Source organism: Lissotriton helveticus, chromosome 4_1 (assembly GCF_964261635.1).
Source record: "Lissotriton helveticus chromosome 4_1, aLisHel1.1, whole genome shotgun sequence".
NCBI lineage: Eukaryota > Metazoa > Chordata > Amphibia > Caudata > Salamandridae > Lissotriton > Lissotriton helveticus.
Window position 1 is genome coordinate 715,765,200 of NC_136063.1, and position 21,534 is coordinate 715,786,733.

The following is a 21,534-nucleotide window of genomic DNA, read 5'->3' on the forward strand; positions in this document are numbered from 1 at the left end:
AAGACATTCTATTTCTTATTTGAAAATAAAACTAAAAACCAATGTGCGTTTTTTGTTCACGAGTGAGTGAGCGGAAGGGTTTGCAGTTGCACTACTGCACTTTGCAAGCATGCTTCCGTGACTCTAATAGGTCGGGACTCGGTAGTCTTCTTCTGTTCTTCTAGGTCGTATAATCATTGGTTAGACACACTAGATAGTCGGTCAGGGGATTGGGGGTTCAACTTTTGTTCTGACTGAGGTATGTAGAAAGTCGATCTGCACCTATCATCAACAATGTCCTATTTCACTTGTCCATACTTCTGTATGTGCAGAATAGTCCCTGAAACACTAGCAGTATGGTATGTGCTACTATCAAATCAAAAAGCCAACTACTAGCTTATTCTTCTTGGTGGACATTGACATTTTGTTGTTGGAAATTGTCAAAGCACTAACATTAAGAAGACTGGAATAGACAGCAAGGGCAAGCCAGAGGACTGCGCTCAGTGCCTCTAGAGCTATTGCTGGATCAGAGTTTTGTTTAACACCGTTTGCCGACTGGGCAAGCTTAGCTACCTACACAGATCGACTCATAATAATAGTAAATAGTAGTAGCACAGAGAGTGATGGTAGAGGCTAGATAAGAATGTAGAAACAGTCTACAAGAAGATCAAATACTATTTTGTAAAAAATAGAATTAGGAAACAGTTTGGAATGAATAGGAGCTGTAAAAGTTAGGGAAGTATAATTATTATTATTAACAACAGAACAACTTACTGAGGCCAGCAGAAGAGCCTGCAGAGGACCGATCCTGCCCACCTTGTTCCGCCGGAGTCTCGGGTGTGGGTGTCTTGCCCCTGGGAGGTGCTAATGATCATGAAATAAACACAAACATGGATAATTGTTTTTTTGAAATATTTGATTTCTTTGACCACAATCTAAAATTATCTCGGGGAAACAAATTACCAACAATTGTTGCACTACATGTATATTGATTGACCTATCTGATCTGGTCTAGGATAGATAGTACAGTTTTGCTGGATTCGCAGACCGTCTACTTGGAAAGTTATGTAAATCACTAACAACAAAAAGGTTCTACTACGACTGCCAGCACTCAGCAGCACGCGACGTGACAGACACAGTCCGTCATCATGATTGCAGACCACTAAAAGATGTCCTACTACTAAATAACAAGTCATAATATACTCAACCTATCAATCCACCACTATCTCTTCTTAGTGGCAGCAGGAGTACAAAGGAAGGACTAGACTGGAGTCTCAAGTCTCTCTAGCATTTCGCAGTTCTGCTCAAATGAGCACAAAGTTGCAAACAAGTAAGCATTGGAGCAACGCCTCTGAGCAGGCGAGCACCTGCAATCACAGAAGCTATTTAAACATTAAATTACCTGCAATGTAATCGAATCGGCAACATTCTTGCTCTTCGGGAAAAACATATATTAGCAATATAACACAGAACAGAAGAAAACAAAGTAGTTATTAAATAGCTACTCACCAAGGCCAGGGATCTCCACGCCTAGCAGGTGGAGCAGGTCCTGCTCCCGGTCAAGGAGGTCAGCCCACCGGTGCGTCGCCTGATGGTAGGTGCGCCGGACCCCCTACTCCCTACACATGGCCCGGCACACCTTATCCCACAGCTGGCGATGCTCCAGGAGGCCATACCCTGAACCGGCCTGCCCCCTGCAGCCACGGTCTTCAGGAGGGGGCGCTGAACATAAAAGATAAGTGCGGCCACCTCCACCGTGCTGAAGATCTCCCTGGCTACTACTTGCTCCCCCCTTAATCGCCCGCAAGGGAGCCGGGTACGGGGTGCGGGACCCTTCCCCTTGTTCTTCCCAGCTCCCTTTGCCATGGTCCTGGACAGGAAAGGTAAATAAAGAATAGGAAAGAATAGGGAAAAATTAATTAAAATAAAAGAGTTAAAAAAGTCGTTTTTAAAGTAACGAAAAGTTGAAAAAAAAACAAAATATAGATGTAGAAAAATAGAGGGATAGATAATTAGTAAAAAGATTTTTAAAAAGTTCAAAGAAACAAAGGATTGCAAAGATTAAGGAAGGATTGAAAAAGCATGCCCAGAACCATAGCAATGAATGAAAAACAAGATGGCCGCGCCCATTGAGGACCGCGTGGGTAAGTTTGCGCGATATTTCCCTCGCGAGCACGCAAAAACGCGTGCTACCACGTGATCGCACCCCGTGCACAACACGAGAATGCAATTAGCGCCCGGAAACAGAAATACGCAACGCAAACAAGAAGGCCGCACCCATGTACGACCGCATGGGTAACTTCGGGGTCGGCGCCATGAAAGAGGCTCGCGAACACGCAAAAAAAAAATCCACAAATTCGGGGATTATGCGGAACGCGAATTCGCAAATTTCGCCCATATTTATTTAGAATGCATCAGTCCAGAGAAAAAAAAATCTAAATTTAAGATTTTCAAATAGGAAAATTAAGGGCCATGTGCTCTTGCAAGCACGGCTGAAGTGGTCATTTTCCATACGGTGTATTTTCCCTGGAAGTTGGTACATTGGAGGCCAGTTTCTGAAGGCCTGCTTCCTACAATGCCATTCTCTTTAGGAGGCACAGGAGGTGGAATAAGTATACAGAGAGAGGAATAAAGTGAGAAAGAGAGACAGAGAGAGCATTTGTCTATGTCTGTGAGGGAGAGAGAAAGACTGAGCAGGGCTTACTTACTCTTTAAACCACATGCAGGGTAATCAAATGGCTTAGACTGTGGCTCATACAAGCAACACCTCTGCCCTCCATACAAACAGCATGCACTGCATCCAACTTTTCCCATGCAGATATCATTGCAACCAATTCCTTTTCAATGATGCACTTGAAGTACACCCTGGAGCGCAATGAGAAGTGAAGGTTTTCCGTAACCTTCCAGGTCTGTGAAGTGCTAAATGCTAAATGTTAATGATACATACAGAGAAGCTAGTTATTCATCAATCCAAAAAGCGTGTTAGGACTCATAGGAGAAATTAAAAGTGCTTTAAAAATAACCATACAAGTCAATAGAAAATACTAGATTTACATTTTGCTCTTGCAATCAGAAGTACTTTTAGGTGCACTGGCATAAAGTTTTAATTGTTGTCAATGCACTATGTTGAAGAAAATTGAAAGGCCTACGGTAAATTACACCATACCATCCTCTAAATGCCTCACTACCCTTATTTGACTGACATTCCAAATTACATGTCTTTATTTAACTACTACACAAAACTGCATACCCTCTTGCTTAATGTTCTTTATGTGAATTGCCAGTGGCTTGACCCATAGCCCCTAGTTCCTTATCACAAGTTTGTAATCAGTTGCCTGCAATCCATCAATCTTTTAGGTTTCGTCTATGCCATCTACTCATCCCACCAACAATTTGCACAAACTAACATTCCCCACCACATCTGCACTAGCCTTTTCACCTAACCCCCAGTAGGAGCCTCCTGTACACTATCTACTCACCCCACCAATCATGTGCATTAACTAACATACCTCCTACCTCGGCTAGTGAAGGTATTCCTTCCTGCACATAGAAAAAATCAAAACTGACTTTTTGCAACTTCTATGTGTGCTGCATTAAGCAGCACAAATAGAAGTTACAAAACGCCATTTAAAGATTATTTTTGTGCAAGAAGGGACACCTGCCTGCACATAAAAAATCCTCCACTGCAACGCAGATACTCTTGCAGTATAGTAAAAGGAAGCCTGCATTGACACTAGGCAGCTAAATTTAGCGCCAGCACAGGGGGAAAAGCAGGGCTGCACCACATTGTTGTAAATATGGTGCAGCCCTGCGTTTCAGGAATGGCGGAGCATGGCGTTAAGCCAAGGAGGCTAACGCTGCGCTCCACCACTTCTATTGTAAATATATTGTAATATTTTGTAATACATTTTGTGATAGCCTTGTCTAATATAAACAACAACTTGACTCAGCCTGCAATCTTCCATCAAGGAAGGGAATGGGCTAAATTACTGAAAAATAGACAGGTACCACTACTGTAAGAACAGAATCTATTCGTACCTAGTAAGTTGGTGGAAGAAAACTATCAGATCTTCTGTGATCAAATAAACTATACTCTCGATCAGGTCATCCCAGTTAAGAGGCTAAAGAATAGGAAGAAACCGTCAGCCCCTTGGTACAGTAAAGAAGTAAAGAACTGAAACATATGCGAAAGAAATGTAAATAGGCTGAAAGAACATGGAGAAAGCTCTATGATGACTCCGATAAAAAACTTTAAAACAAGTACAGACCTTATTCAAGGAAACGATCGCCAGGTCCAAAGAGGAATATTATGCTACAACCATCCTGTTGGCACCTAATAGTGCGAGAACTCCCTTTACCATAATGAAGGACCTGTCTAATCTAGCCTGTGTGAGCAATGCGATTAGAGCGACACAAAAGCTTTGTGATGATATTGCCATCTATTTTGATGATGATAAGATCAATAAGAATATTGATGGTATAAATTTAAATAATAAAACTAACTTGGATGTGGAAAAAGACCTATCTACAGTGGTGATAGAACAACAGGAAGAGGCAACAGACAGGTATCAACAAGCAGTGTTGGAGACTTTTCAAATTTCTACTAAGGAAATATTAAAAAAATTAGCTTTTAGTGTGTCCTCTGGCTCGCCATTGGATCCTCTCCCACAGAGAATATGGAAAGAATTTAATTCCGAATTATCTCCTCGGTTATGGCAGATTTGCTGCAGGTCGCTGGATAAAGGAATCGCCCCAGAGGGATTGAAGCAGGCGATGGTGACCCCGCTACCTAAGAAACCCACACTTGATCCTCTCTGTCCATCAAGATTTAGACCCATCACCCAGCTGCCATATCCAGTGAAAATCTTGGAGAGCGCAGTTAGTAAATCTCTTTTCCACTTCCTGGAAGAAAATCATCTACTAGATGAGGCACAATTCAGGTTTTGTCCTTGGCACAGAACAGAAACTGCTCTCGTGACATTACTCGACAACCTTAAAATGTGGGCTGAGAAAGGCAATTTAACCGTATTGGTGCTATTGGAGATGTCGGCCGCATTTGATACGGTGAATCATAGCATCTTGTTGAAGAGACTTGAGAATATTTAAGTGAAAGGATTGGCGCTGAAATGGCTGTGATCATATTTGACAGGCAGGCAACAGGTGGTGAGAATTCCACCTTTTACATCCCCAAAGACTCCTGTGTGCCATGGGGTAAAACAGGGATCAGCAATCAGCCCAATTGTATTCAATATCTATCTGCGTCCACTTATCCCTATTATCAAGTCCTTTGACATTGATGTAGTCAACTATGCAGATGATACACAATTGGTGTTTTCTCTAGAAGGAGACCAGGTAGTCTCTCTGCATAAATTCCAGGAGTGTATGAAAAGTACCACAAAATGGCTCAGAAATAACTCCTTACAATATAACGGAGATAAAACAGAGATTGTATATTGCTCCACGACTAAAATGGTTCGTCCCTTCCCCTCTGAATTTAGATTCACCCCCACAGATAAACTACTGACTCCAGCCAGAACAGTACACAATTTGGGGGTTATGCAGAATAATAACCTCCAGTTGGAGGCACAACTTAATAAGACAGTGGGCACTTGTTTCTCCCTGATTGGAGCCATACCAACGATTCTTCCACTGCTGCCCGCTACTACCAGGTCACAAGTAGTGAGGAGTGTAATACTGAGAAGGTTGAATTACTTCAATTCACTGTACCTGGGTGCCCCAAACTCAGTAATACTGAAGCTGCAAAGGATTCAAACTATAGCAGCCAAACTGGATCTAAACAGGCAGCGTAGACCCTCAACATTGCTGGCTTTGAAGGACCTTCATTGGCTGCCAATCTGTCAAAGAATACAATCCAAATCCTTTTGTATGATGTTCAGAGCAGTACATGGGTTGGGCCCGAAATCCTTGCAGAAAACATATGTGTGGTATGCTCCCAGGAGAAATCTCTGCACATCAAGTACAAATTTGGTGATCACTATGAGATTTAAGAAGACTGGTGGTAGAGCCTTTGGCGTAGCAGCCTCACGGCTATGGAATGATCTCCCCTTAAATATGAGACAAATACAAACCCTACTATCATTCAGGAAGAGGTTGAAGACTTGGCCTGTCCCGAGGGAGGAGTAATACGAATTGCCTGTTATTATTTAGGTAGGTCTTTCTATATGCACCTGGATAACTGGATAAATCTAAGCGCCAGGATACCCATGGGGTGACAGTTTCGCTCTATATAAGTTCTTTTTACATTACGTTACATTTTACATTACATTTACTAATGGGTAGCTAATTCAGCTTTCTGAATGTTACTGATATAAAGGATTGTTTGGGTAACTGCAGTGCCAGGCGAGCAGATAATCTGAAGCTGAGATAATGGAAGGAGATCCCAGAAGCATGGTGGTACTGTAGTCTTATCTACTCAAGATGATGGCCTGAAGAACAGTCTGAAAAGTGTGAGCTGGGAGAATAGAAAGAATCTTGTATAGCAGCTTCAGTAGAAAAAAAAACATATAGAAGCTAGCTTGCTAACATGACGAGAAGGAGAAAGCTTATGGTCAAACTGAAAGCCTAAATTATGAAGAGGAGACCGGAGTGGGAGCAACATGGAAATAAAAACGCCAGAGGCCGGGAGAGAGCAACTAAAGAGAGCTGTTGCTGGCTAATGTAAAATATCTCGTATTTTTGTGTTTAATTTAAGTGAATTGTGCCTCATCCAATCTGCCACAGATATCATACAAATGAGAAAAGTAGATAAGTTGTCACTTACTAAGTAAAGCAGGATTTGAGTGTCACCGGCATAGCTCAAGAGCTTCAAACTGAAGGAGCAGGTGAGTTCAGCAAGATGCTAGACATATATATTAAAGAGAGTGGGGCTCTGGGAAGAATCCTGTGGAAACCCCGAAAGGCTGAGTTTTACATTCAAAGCTGTAGAGGGCCAAGTAGACATCTTGAGGTCTATTGCAAAGGCAATCTTTTACCCAGGCTAAAGTGAGGTCATGAACTACTCCTGGATAAATGATAGTCTGACAGTTTGAAGTGAGAGACTGTGTCGAATGTGGCAGACAAATCCAACAGGATCAATACTGAAGAAAATCCCAGGTCCGCCAGCATTCTTAGGTCATCAAGCACTAAGATCAAAGCTGTCTTGGTGCTGTGAAAGGGCAGAAACTCAAATTGAGCTGAGTCCAGTATGTGACAGGACTCAAGGAAAGCAGAGGGCTGGGGGCGTTTTCTCGAGCAGTTTGATGGGAAAGGAAGAAGACAAATGGGACGAAAATTACTGAAACTAGAGAGATCAGCCGTTGGTTTTTATTAGAGTTTGATAATTAGTGTCTGTTTCCAGGCCTCCTGAACAGAGGCTGTGTCAACAGATTTATCAACAATGGGCAGACATTCTTGGGGGACAAAGGGAGACCTAATCTGAGAGGAACAGGGATCAAAGGGAAAGCCAGATGAGCCTCCAATCATAAGATTGTGGATGCCTTCAAGATGCAAGTAGTAGAAGCAGATTGAGGTGAATCGGATTCATAATGATCCAGTGGCAGCCGGAATGGCTCACTGGTGGTGAGATGGTGAGAGTCGCACAGGGCGGGGGGCTTGAGTGCGCACTATTAAAAAAAAGGTATACCTTTCGCTGGTCCGTGTCTCTGCTCTCCTCTTAATAGGAAGTCAGCCATGCCCCACTGACCAATCACAAAGCTGAAATGCAGTGTTGTGATTGGTAAGCACCCAGGCTCCCCTGACCATTCACAACGCTGCATTGCAGTGTTATGATAGGTCCATACGCCGAGACACGGTACTGAGCCAGGGGCTTGAGGCGTGGGCATGTTCTCCATGCAGGCTGTAATGCAGCCTGCATGGAGACGAGGGAAACTGTGCATGAATGGTTTTGGTGGCCCGAGAGGGCCAGCCAAACAGTCATTGTTCACTCAGGAGTGGGCAAACCACTCCTCCCCTGCCCAGAGCACAACAGCCCCGCCCACCCACAGAGCAGCACATAGAATAAAATGATAATAACGAAAAGTTATTATCATTTTATGGTTCGTACTTTGCACTGCTCAAAAGCAGTGTGGCAACACTCCTCGGCCATAGCGGAGGAGCCGCCACTGTAATGATCCGTATTCCTACTAGCAACATGGCTAGAAAAGATTTGTAAATCGAGTCAATTTATTTTCAAAATAGTCTGAGAGATTGTCACAGAGTGCTTGGGTATATCATATTATAGACAAAATACAGGGCAACCAGGTGTTCCTAGGAACCTGAGTAAATATACAATAAACTGAACAGTGGTTCCCTTGGGGAAGGTAATTACCTACTCTTCTAAGGCAACAATAATGAAGTGATCAAGTACAAAGTCAAAGTTTAAAAAGATTAACCAGTTAATCATTATACACATACTTACATGCACAAATATGTTCAAGCATTAAGCATATTTGTACATTGATGCTATCTCATCTGGAATATGTACATCTGTACAAAAGACACAATAGAGTAGGTATTGTAAGTGAATAGCGGTGTGATAGTGATAAGTGAAACCTTGTGAACAATGGTGCACAATGTTACATTAACCAACAGAATGTTGACTTAAAAATCATGAAACTTTGAAGGAACGTCAACTCAAAATGACCATATAGGTTCCATCATTAGTAAAACATCCTTTTAAAGTCAACATATAAATGCAACAAAGGTTTCAACCCCTATATGAACACTTGTCTCAGGGTCTTCATCAGGTCCATATTGGTAGACACTTCACAAAGAAGGACAAATATATAGGTCTCTTGATTTTTAAATATAGTTAAGCTAATTAATATAACCAATGAAAGGTTCTTTGAGAGTTGGAATTTGCACGCAGCAGTCGTCTCGCGCTGTATCTCAGGATGCGCAAAGTTGATGCAAGAGTAGTTTGAAAAGCTCCAGGAGTAAGTTGAGATTAAGCGAGATCATGGTGGGACAAGTGGGGGTTAAGTGAACAGAAGAGAAGAATTAGGTACAAGGATACGAAACAGAATTAGAGTGTGGTCTGAAGAGGCTAGTGGAGGAGAGAGACTACATTCAAATAATTTTATAGTAGCAAAGATGAGATCTAAGAGATGGTCAGTAACATATGCAAGTAAACGCTGTCTCCTCCTCCTGCTTCAGCACTCTCCACATGCTCCGCAAGATCCACAGATGGAGCCCTACTGGAAAAAGAAGGACAGTCACCCAGGCCCTCATCAGCAGCAGGCTGGACTACGGCAAGGCCCTCTACGCAGGAACCTCAGCCAAACTCCATAAATGACTACAATGCATACAGATCGCCCTGACATCCCCCACCACTGCCACATCACAGCCCACCCGAAAGACCTGCACTGGCTCCCCGTCAACAAGAGGATCACCTTCAAACTCCTCACCCATGCTCACAAAGCACTCCACAACACCGGACCAGCATACCTCAACAAACGACTCACCTTCTACACCCCGAACCGCCAGCTTTGCTCCGCTAACCTCGCGCTTGCCACCCTCCCCCGCATCCAACGAGTGACCGCTGGTGGCAGATCATTCTCCCACCTCGCCGCAAAAACCTGGAACACCCTCCCCATCCACCTGCGACAGACCCAGGACCTGCTGACCTTCAAGAAACTCCTCAAGAACTGGCTGTTCGAGCAGTAGCAACACCCCCGCCCCTCCACCCAGCGCCTTGAGACCCTCATGGGTGAGTAGTGCCCTCTACAAATGAATTGATTGATTGATTGATTGACTGTGAGTCGTACATATTCATCTGCCTATTCAATGTTCAAGTTATACTCCTTGCCATAGTGCTAGTTATCCACCCATGTGGAGACACAAGATCACTACTCCACCCATATCAACCTAGATTTATGCCTGGCTGGAGTACCAGATACAGAGGCATAGGCTAAACAACTGAGGTTTTGTAACCACTGGCGGAGGTATCATTGGCCATCAGTCAAACAGCCTAACATATTGGTGGTTCTTGAAAAGATTGGCTTCTGCAGCTATTTCTTTCCCATGGCTAAAGCAAAAGTGAAGAGAGCCTTGTCAGGCGATGTCTGAGAAGGCAGCATCCTCATCAGTCATCCCTTGGGTCAGAGCACAATTAAGATTTCTACATTCATACTTAGGGCCTCATTTAGATCTTGGAGGGACTACAGTCGTCCTGCCGCGGAGGTGGTTCCAAGTACTCCATCTAGCTGACAGCGGTTCCCCACCGTATTTAGATGTTATGTCAATAAACAGTAGACCGGGCATTCTTCTCTGCTGGCTAACAGTACTTTGTTGATGTCAGGTTAGTGGGATTGCTTGGAGCAAATTTAGATGTTCCCGTGTGCTGGTGGTGTCCTGGCGGTGGAGTCCTAATGGAGTAAGGCCAGGGCCGAACTGGGAACCACAACCGGCCTCGGCAAAGTGCTCGGCCGGCCCCCCCTCCCCACTCGGAGGGGGGGGGGGGGTGGTTGGAGGGGCCGCCGAGCACTTTGGCCGATTTTGGTACAGGGACGATTTTGCAGCTATGCTGCAAAAGCGGCCCTGTAACAAAAATGGCCCCGGGGGCTCAAAACCGGCCCCCACCCGTGCGGCGCACCGGGGGATTGCCCCGTGCCCGCTATGGCCAGTCCGGCCCTGAGTAAGGCAATGGTGAAGTAGAGACTGGTAAGTGCAACTTATTACTGTGTTACCACACATATGTTTGCATGAAAACCATATGTAGGCAATGTGCTATGTCCCTTTGATTTACATATTGCATGCCACTCACAGAACATACACACTCGATTGAATGCCCACTCACAGGCAACACTACCCAACATCCCCAAGCACAACAGCAACAAAACATGTTTAGATGTCAATACAGGGGTGTTCAATTTAGTAAAAGTTAGAAAATGAAATCTACGACATCACACTAAGAGAAATATTGCATGTAAGATCAATGCAAAAATAGACAAGGCTACAGCAAATGTCAACATATGATACATAGGACAATTGTACAAGTAGCTTACCTTTGATCTCAGCAACAACGGAGTAATTTCGCATCATGGCGGAGTCGGAGCAGCAAAGGAGGGACTTGGACGATGGGGTAAAAGATGGAAACGGAAGCAAGAAGTTGTATAAAAGGTAAGTTTTACCTCATTCCTTTGATTCCACCACCTCAAAGTTGGAGTTATTCCTGCCACAGTTGCCTCAACGGAAAGGTACATCATAATCAGCTCAGCAGCACTTTTGGCTGGAGTCCCACCGCCAGCGGCCTCTGCTTATGGCACAGTTGACGCAACACTAAGGGCCTGATTTAGATATTGGCGGATCAGGTCCCACCGTCACTTTTTCAATGGTTTTCCCATCCACCAACTTGGCGGTCTGCCCACTGATGTTGGCAGGTCTCTGAAGGGAAGACTACCACATTCCCGCCGTCGCTGCCAGGAATCTTTGCCTGTGCCTTCGACTGCGCCATAGGCAGAAGCGGCTGGCAGCGGGACTCCAGCCAAGGTTTTAGGGGAGAGGAGTTGGCCTAATGGCTAGGGCTGTCAACCTCGAATCTGGGGAAATGGGTTTGAGTCTCGGCAAGGACGCTGAACACCCTGTGATTGTGGGCAAATCACTTAATCTCCCCGTACCTAACAAAAAAAAATGAATGTGTTCTCATGTAATGCAACTGGTGCTATGTAAAATGCTCTGATACCCGATTCGGGTCAAGTTTGTGCTATATATAAAACTCTGTAAAATAAAATAAATAAAAATAAAAAGAGTCCCTCAGAGCTGATTCCAATATGCTTTTTTTAAATACCGCGGGCGGACCGCCGTCAGCTTGATGATGTACTTGAAACTGCTGCTGCAGCTGGACGAAGCTAGCCCTGCCAAGATCTAACTCAGGGCCTTAGTATCTTTTTTGGAAGTCGAAAATCTCCAGCAGGACGAGGCAGGAGGCTGTAGCCAAAGGCAGTTCTAGGGTCTCTGATACCCCTTTGGTGAAGGACTGCTGAACAGTATGTGCTGCTGCGGAGAAAAATGTAGTGGGAGCATCCACAATTTCAGGCTTCTGAAGATTCAAGGCAGGCTCAAGACAGCAAAGCTGTCCTTCCAGGTACAGCAACGCAGTCTTGCAGAATGCACAGCAGGTCACAGCAGCAGGCAGTCCTTTGAGAGTCCTTCGGCGTATTCAGAAAGGGAACTGAAGAGTGGGTCTGAGGGACCTGCTTTTATACCCAGTGCCTCCTTTGAAGTCGGGAGAAGTTTTTAGGGGTTTCTACTTTCAAGTGCATAGAATTTCCTGACTCCCATGCCCTTGCTTCAAGCTGACTGCAGGGATGATGTGGAGGTGATAAGCCCTTTGTGTGATGGCAGAGCACAGCCTATTCAGTTGCAAGGGTGACTGTGCCCAACTCCACCCCCCACCCTGTCAGCATGTGGCCCATTCAGGCACTCCTTATCCCATTATTGTGTGACTGTCTAAGGGGAATTCACAAAGTCTGTCAGTTACATCCAGTCATGTGATTTAGACAGGCTACAGGCACAAAAGGGCCAGGGGCAGGAAAATGCCCACTTCCTAAAAGTGGCATTTTCAAAAATGTACTAAGGACACCCAATGTTTATCCCATGGGCATGGGATAGATAGGCCTCACAGTAGTGAAAAACTCTTTTAGGAGTTTTTCACTACCAGAGTATGCAAAACATAAAAGTACATGCTCAACCTTTTAATTAAAATGTTCCCTGCTCTGTGGGTTGCCTAGAGCATACCTTAGGGGTGACATATGCAATAAAAGGGGAGTTTAAGGGTGTGTAAGGGAGTTAAAAAAGCGTCCAGGCTGCACTGGCAGGCCTGGGACATGTTTTAAGGTGCTACATAAGCAGGTGGCAAAATAAGTGCTGTAGGCCACTAGTAGTTTTTAATTTACAGGCCCTATGTATTTGTCATCCTATATTTGCCCTGTAAAGCACTCTGATACCCGCAAGGGTCTTGTTCATGCTATACAAAACCATCAAAATAAAAAAAATAAGTATATCGTATACCAAACTTCAAGGGACTTATAAGTAAATTAAATATGCCAGTCAGGTGTAAGCCAATTAAACCATGTTTAGGGGAATGAGCAAAAGCACTTTAGTACTCTGTAACGGGGTAGCAAGAGGTCCATCCCCGAGTGACTGGTGGGTCGCTGATACTGCCTCCCCTCCTTCCCTGCAGAAGGAATGGGCTACCTGCCCACTACTCCCCGACATCGAGGAAAAGGAGGAAGGCACCTTTAACTGGGCGTTCAAGGATAGTGAGACCACGCCTCCATATGACGTCCGAGGAGCCGGAGAGGTGAAGAACCAGGAAGTCCTCTACACAGCGTGCAACGTCACCCCGGAGGAAGTAGAGCGGAGAGAGGAGGTCGAGAGAGAAAATGGAGAGAGCGGAGGACGGAGAGAGGAGGTCAGAAGAAAAGGCGAGGAGTGCGGAGAGTCGAGAGGATCCGGAGGAGTCCTGCCAGGAGGCCAACGACCCTGTGGAGCGCCGTGCCACACTCCCGAGGGAGGAGTGTGGCTTAAACAGGTACGGCGGCGTTTGTCGACCTGGGTTGGGAGAAGGGGAGACGGTCCTCCCGTGTAAATACCTGTATATATCCATCCCTATTTTCCCACGTCCTTCCCAACCCCCCCCCCTTCCTACACCCGTCCCTCACGTTAAACCCCAGCACTGTAAATACTTTTACAGCACTCTGCAGCGGTGTCCCCTGCACCCCGGTCTCCTCACGGGTCACAATTATTCAGATTGTGAAACTGACGGCATTCCCTCTGTTGGTTTTCTTTTGGGCTGAACGACGCCAGGAGCCAGAGGGTCACCTCCGGACGGATAGCAGCCGGAAGAGAAGGAGAACCAATACAGACGCGGAAGACCAAAGCCGCAGCCACGGATCAATCAGACTTTGCCAGAGAGAGACTGACCTCCCGTAGTAGGAGAGCACTGTTAAAAATAAAACCTTGCTTACCAAAGAAAAGTCTCCGGTCTATCCCTACACCCACGCTACATACTCGTTAGTAGTGGTAAAGTGCAAAGAATCCAAAGGTCAACAAAAACAAATTTCAGCACAAAATGGATGTAAGTAGGCAAAAGGATTGGGGGAAGACCACCCTAAGGCTGGCAGGTCTTACAGCCTTCTCGTCCCAGCAGGAACTATTGCTCCCAGTTGACAGGCACTAAATGGTAGACTCTATGAAGGAATCTTGTGTAGTATTACTCAGGCTGCAAGTCTACCACTTCCCTACGCCCCCACCCCCCAAGGTTGGTGAGCTAAGCTAGACTGTTGTCATCCCCTTGTTAGTAAGTGGTGGGCTAAGAGAGATGGGGCAACTACAAATATTTAGCCAGTGTGGCCTGAAAGAAATTTACGCCCTGGGGGATGAGAAGGGGCAAGAAGGCCTGAAAATGTTTGCACAACCTCAAACAGACTATAGTTCAGTTCTTCGGGTACCTACAGATTCATCATGCTTTGCAAGTGCATGCACCTAGCTATGTTCTAATGGTGCTCCTCTGGAAAATAGAGTGCTCTTTGAGGCTTTGTCACAGTGGCAAGTTTCCCAAATTAAAAAAACCCTGATCAATTATACTGCAGGTACCGTAAATACATTGACATTTTGTCAGGAGGTGGATATGGGGAAGATGCAAGATACAGAATTTGTAGAGGCTTTGCAGTAAGCGTGTGAAATGGCTATTTGGGCAAGCTTCAGATGTGTAATGATCAAGCAGTCACAGAGCATTTACTGAACTCAACTAGTGCTAAACGAAAACCATTCGACAATAATTGTTGACCTCTGCCTTAGTGGCTGTGGTCAAACTGGTGATTTCTTTCTTACAATATGGACTGTTCCATGCTGAGGTGGTTCTTTGATGGGGTTGGTAACTCTTTGAACTCAATATTAGAGATAACATTGATTGTAGGGTCTAAGCTCATGTCATTGGGAATATGGAAAAATAACCCTCCTGCAAGATATGGCAAAATGATCTGTGACCTGGGGCTAACAGCAGCTCCTTGCAACATTTCAAGGCTATGGAGGACCATTGAAGTCCCGCACCTAGAGACATGATTTTTGAAACTATATTGGTACATGCTGGCTGAGAAATAAGTGAATAAGGGCAAGAGTTACCCTTAGAAATATGAGAGGCTTCATGGAGGAAATATATAAATGTGCCAGAGTGACTTAAATGGACAAGAAGAACTGTTGCATATTGGAAAAAGGTAATGCGCTTGTAAAGGAAAATTGAACAGTGACATCTAAGAATGAGTTGTTATAGCATAAAATGTAGGGCTGGGTATAACTTGTGTAATTCAATTGTAATGCAATCATACAAAATTACCCAGAAATTCAGTGAGACTACGCAGAATTATGTGAGAAGACTAATTCTGCATTTAGCGCTATTTTACTAGTACAAAAATGACCCCTCACATTCAAAATGGACACAATAATGTATTTTGCACTAAAAATAGCACTACATGCAACAGAACATGAATAGCAAGTGAGAGCAGCCACACACGCTTGCTAAATGTGCTCCTACGGTAGGATTTTGTTCCCAAAAATTACTCTTAATGACGCGAGTGGGCGTAATCACATTATTATTAGTAATACAGAGTCAAGAAGTAATGCAGAATTACCCCAAAACCTCCGGTGTAATTGAATTGTTGAAATTTAGCAAAAAATTACTCCTTGCACCCAAAATGGACACAAGAACGTATTTTGCACAAAAAAATAGCTTCATGCCACAAAACATGAATAGCAAGTGCGAGCAGCCATGCACGCTTGCTAAATGTGCTCCTATGATAGGATTTTTTCCCCCATATTAATCTTAATTACGCGAGTGGGCGTAATCGCGTTATTATTAGTAATACAGAGTCAAGAAGTAATGCAGAATTACCAAAAAACCTACGGTGTAATTGAATTCTTGAAATTTAGCACAAAAATGACCCCACACATCCAAAATGGACACAAGAATGCATTTTGCACTATAAAAGAGAGCTACTTACAACAAAACATGAATAGCAGCCATTGCACACTTGCTAAATATGCTCCTATGGTAGGATTTTGTTCCCCCAAATTACTTTTAACTACGCAAGTGGGCGTAATCGCGTTATTATTAGTAATACAGAGTCAAGCAGTAGTGCAGAATTACTGAACAACCTCCGGTGTAATTAAAATTTTGCCCACGCCTAATAAAATGCTACCCCTATTGATTACAATTATAAGTAATGGGCTTTACAATCTGAGACTCGTGTACTGTTGTCCTTGTAACTGATGTGCATTTGTTCCCCTTTAAGAAATAAAACAAATGTTCCATGTTAGAACTGGCTATTTCTGGTAGGCTAAGGCTGACGCCAAAGCCAGGCAGAAACCACCATTCTAGTCAGGGCAAGGGAGTCACACGCCAAGATAACCCCTGCTCACCCCCTTGGCAGCTTGGCACGAGCAGTAAGGCTAAACTCGGAGGCAATGTGTAAAGCATTTGCGCCAGCACACAACAGCAACAACATCCTAGGCACACCACAAAAGGAACTCCACACAAGGTTATATTAAAATAACTTTTGTATTGTCAAAACACATCAGATAGAAATCACACATGTACATTGTGCCAACTGGCACGGGCAATATTCACAAGGGATTAGGCACACGACAAGGCCACATGGGCCACTGTCAGAATCAACACTTTTAGAAATAGAAATACTGTCAGAAATTAGAATATTGGTAACACAAAAGAACAGTTATAAATCACAACCAGTAACTGCTGGTAACAGGTAAGTACCACCTACGCAACCCTAACCACCTTAGGAGAATGTCACGCAGGGAACCAGGACCTCACTAGGACCACCTGCACTAAAAAGAACAACCACCTAAGTATCACAATACAATTAGGGATATCAGCAAGAACACATTACACATGATGCATCACAACATTCAGCGGTGTAGGAACCAGGCACATTAAGTATCTAAAACACATTCAGAGGTGCAAGAACAAGGAAGACACATGATGTCTAAAAACATTCAGAGGTGCAAGAACAAGGAAGACACATGATGTCTAAAAACATTCAGAGGTGCCAGAACACAACTCAATAGCGCAAAAACACATGATGCCCAAAACATTCAGAGGTGTAAGATCAAGGTGCGTAATCATTTCAAATGCATTACATTTCCTAGCATCACGTCACATTGCGCAAAACTCACATTAGCCACTACTTGTGGCAGTCCCTAGGCCAACTGGCCTTGTTGGGGCTAGGACGCCCTGCGTCTCAATGTCAGGGCCTACACGGTGCAGCTGCCCACTAATTGCTGGGCAGCTGGGATAAAAAGAAACCTAAGGCATGGGCTCTCACTAGCCCTTGAACAGTACTGCGCCAAACGGCAGGAGCCCCACAGGCTCTTGAGCCAATATGCCCCCATGAACCTCTCTGGTTCATCTGCACCTGTATTATCAAGTTCTTGTCATCCAAGAATAGTCTCTAGTCTCCTAAATCAGTATGAAAAATAATGCTACTGATTTAGTTCAAAAATGCTCTTAATATGCTCTGCTAAAGTAATGCCCGCGTGCTGTCTACTTCACAGGTCAGCCCCTCGGACTGACTAGCCACAAACAATACCAGCGCGCCTCACCGTCGACTTCCGCGCCAAGCAGTGCAGACTTTCTCCCCGCCCCGGCCGTTCCCAGCAGCCCTCCGCCCGCTCTCAGATCCTCGGGGAGCGGCGGGGAGCTGGCTCGGCGCTCCTGCGCAGGGACAACAGGCCAGGGGCAGAGTGCACACGCGGCGCTCCCTCGGCGAGGTCGGGTCAGTCTCCCCCGGCTTCGGAGCGTCCCACACGGCTCTCGGCGGCTTCCGCAGAAGTCCTGGGCACGGGGACCAATCGTTGCACGGCTCGGTAGACGAGCCCCTCGATGACGTGGCACAGCTTCCAGGAGTCAGCCACTCACAGCGCGGCTCCTGGGCCAGGCCCCTGTGACGCGTAGAGCTTGCAGGACGACTCGGCCAATCGGAGCGCGACTCTCGGGGCAGGCCTACGGCAAAGGCCAATCAGAGCACGGCTCCTCTCGTGGCTCGACCAATCAGGTCGCGTCTCTTCGTGATCTTCGCCGCAGCTCTTGAAAACCAAGCTGATCAATTTCAAGCCCCCGGGCCGCGGCGGTGAATTGCGGGCAGATGAATTTAACGCGCCCAGGGTCAGCAGGGCGATCTGTGTATCGCAAATCCTCAACAGGGATTTCTTCGTCCTGGGGATGCCTTCGGGCTCACTGCCACCACTTCCCACGTGCCGACGAGCACGTCGATAATACGGCACAACAGCTGGTGGGCAGGCGATGTTCAGCGCGGCGCTCTCAAGCCAAACAGAGGGCAGCCAGTGCTCTACACGGCAGATGATCGACGGTCTAGGCAAACAGCTCACGATCTCTGCAGCACACAGCAGAGCTTTGTAGTCCTTGGTAACCTTTCTGTCCCTGAGCTACCAAACAGGAGGCCAGCTCTTCCCAGGCCCTTGGAGATTCAATTTAGGAGACACAGCACACAGCAAAGTCTCTGGAGATCAAGTAAGCAGGGTCACAGCACACAGCAAAGTCCCTCTTCTCCTCAGCATCAGTTGGTCAGTAGAACAGGTCAGCCCTTAGAGCACACAGCAAGGCAATCTTCCTTCAGTTCTCCAGCAGTCCTTCTTCCAGCAGAGGTTCCTCTTGATTGTAGAATCTCCTTTTCTGTTGTCAGGGGTCCTTCTCGTATACCCCTAAAAGTCTTTGAAGTTCTTTGAAGTCTTTGTGCAAGTGGGCCCTGAGCCCGGTCTAAATCAGTTCTGGGTGTTGCTGGAGCACTGGGGCTTTCCTGGCTTCCTTCTTTCTTTCAGTATCAGGGACAGAGGTGACAGTCGCCCAGCGGGAGGTAGAGCCAGCATTGTAGTCAGGCAGGCACAGCCCTATTCACTCCCAGGTGCTATCTCCTCCCGCAGTTCCCTGGCAGCAGATGCAGCCTTTCATCCACGGGCTGACTCAGACAAACTCCTGGGGGCTCTGCAGCCTCTGTCACCCTCAAGCCAGACAGTCAATCCACAAGCAGGCCCAGGCTCACTCCAGGGGCCAGGCTCCAGCCAATCACACGCCAGGCACAAATTACACAAATATGCCAACTTCTAAAAGTGGCACTTCTAGACACAATCATGCCGCATATACCATTGCGCAGCATTCAGTCTCACGAGTTCTCACATACCAAACTCGACCCTGCACTCCCCACACATCAGGAACTACCATGGGCATACATATTCCCCATTCATTCCTATGGGAGGGCAGGTCACTCACCACACATACACAGAGAGCTCACGCACTTTACACTGTACCACAGTGAAAAAGTGCGCAAAGGCCTAAAATCACCAACACCAGGTTCCAGAAATAGGCTAGGAAAAAGCAAAAGGTTTCGGGGTGAACCTGCCAAAAGGGCCAGGTTCAACATTCCATATGTGTGTGGAGCAAGTAGAAGAGGAATGGGCTCAACGTAATGAGGAACCGGAGTGGGGGAATATACAGTGAAATCTAAAGGATGCGTGGGTTGGCCCTTTCTGATTTGTTCCCTGAGGCTCCTGCAGTTAATTACACTAAACATAACAGAAGTCCTCAAAAACATTTTAATGAATATGGCTCATCATCGAACCATTTTGAGTCATTTTGTGGCCAGTTTTAAGTGTATGATACTTTAAAGGGACAAGCTGGCCTAAGCCATCCGCAACTTTTATTTCCATGTGTAGAAGGATGTCAGTTAGGAATTTTTAAGTTGGGGCATCTCAGCCAAGTGTACATGCAGGAGGGAATTATGATCAATGATTTCCAGTTCCTAACTGGTAGAGGTGTAATCAAACTGGCATCCCGATGTGTTTCAATGCGAAACTTTCCTCTCATACAAATTTAATTCTGGTCTGCTTTAATTTACTGTCTAGAGATGTCGGTTTCATGGACAGTTTACCTTTTGTAAAGCCCAAAATTAGGCATTCCTTCATTAGTTCCTCGGGTATATCTGTTAGATTGATCGTCAGTTCCAAAGCTAAAGACACCCAAAATGAAAGGACAATTAAATATAGGTAGGAATTATGGGTCATTTCAGCACCTTCAGATGGGAAGGTTTGAAAGTATTTTGTTTGGGGGTGGTTATATTAGCAAAGGTGAAGGGGGTAGAGCTGGTTTTGGAAGCAGGCACTCGAAGGATTCAAATGAAGGCCCTGAGACTTCCTCAATGTTTCTTAAATTGTGATATACATGGGCAGCATACATCTTGTGGCTTCTACTTTATTTTTTAGCATGGTGTACATGGGAACTCAAAGATATGCCTAACAGTATCAGCAATCCTTGTTTCTATGATTGTCAGGATTGTGATAAACATTGGAGGAATTTTTAACTGCCAATCTTATTTTGATTAAGACTGCAGTAAATGAATTTGTTGGTAGTAGTGTATGGGCATCTAACTTACCTACATTCAATACAGCTTAGTTCAATAAGAAATATGCTTGGGCCTGGATCCCTGCGGACTGCTCTATTTGTTAATGAAGCTTGATTGTTTGGTATTTTAGTGGCATTCACATGATGAGCTTTTGGTAGCCTGTGGGTGTCGTATGGTAGAGCTGGACATTAAAATAAAAGTGGGAAGAAGATTGTCCTGGTGAGGTAATTGCAATGCATTGAATGGGTTGGTTGGTTGGTTACTGGTATTTTGAAATCAGACTGTACGCATTTGAAAAAAGCAACTTCCTGGTGCAAGGTACCCAAACAAAAGCTCACTCAAAGGAAAGTTTTGCATTGCTGCCAGGATTGTAGCCACTTCTCTGAGTTCAAAATGCCAGCACTAGCTATGGAGGCTCACACAGTTGAGCAGCGTTGATATCCAGCTGGGCAGTGAACCTGTACTTGATACACCGAAGAAAGGAGATGTGAGATGTATGGAGCATCACTGACTGAAGACTATGCCCAGATGGCAAAAGCCTCCATAGCCATGATGGAATCAGTGGGATGGTAATAGAGTTAAGGAGGGGCAAATGATCCATTCAGGAATGTTAAAGAAAATAGAAGGAAGGACAGAAATTGCAAGAGCCTATCAGAGGGAGAAGCAGGGCCTAGAGGATACAGAGCATTTAAAAGCCCTCAGTATATAAGCCACACATAGAGTGCATTTTCTGATCACCGCTCTTGCTTTTCCTTCTTATACTAGTGTACTTGTGTTTGGAGAAAGATTATTGGAGGGCATCTATAGACAAGAGGGTGGAGATGCCAGAGGTATGTTTCTTTCTTTGATGAATGCGCTCTCTTGTCCTTCTCTGTGATTGGATCCTTACCAAGAGGCCCGAGAAGTTGTTAGGATACCAGCGTAACCCTGATCCACAACAGCTTCGGCGCACCATCCACGCACCCAACCGTAGAACCAACGCCCCCCACCGCCACCCTCCGCACCTGGACCACGCTGACCACCGAAGACACAGCCCGCACGATGAACACCATCCACTCCGGATCTCCGACCGACCCCTGCCCCCACCACGTCTTCAACAAGGCCGACTCCACCATCGCACCCCAAC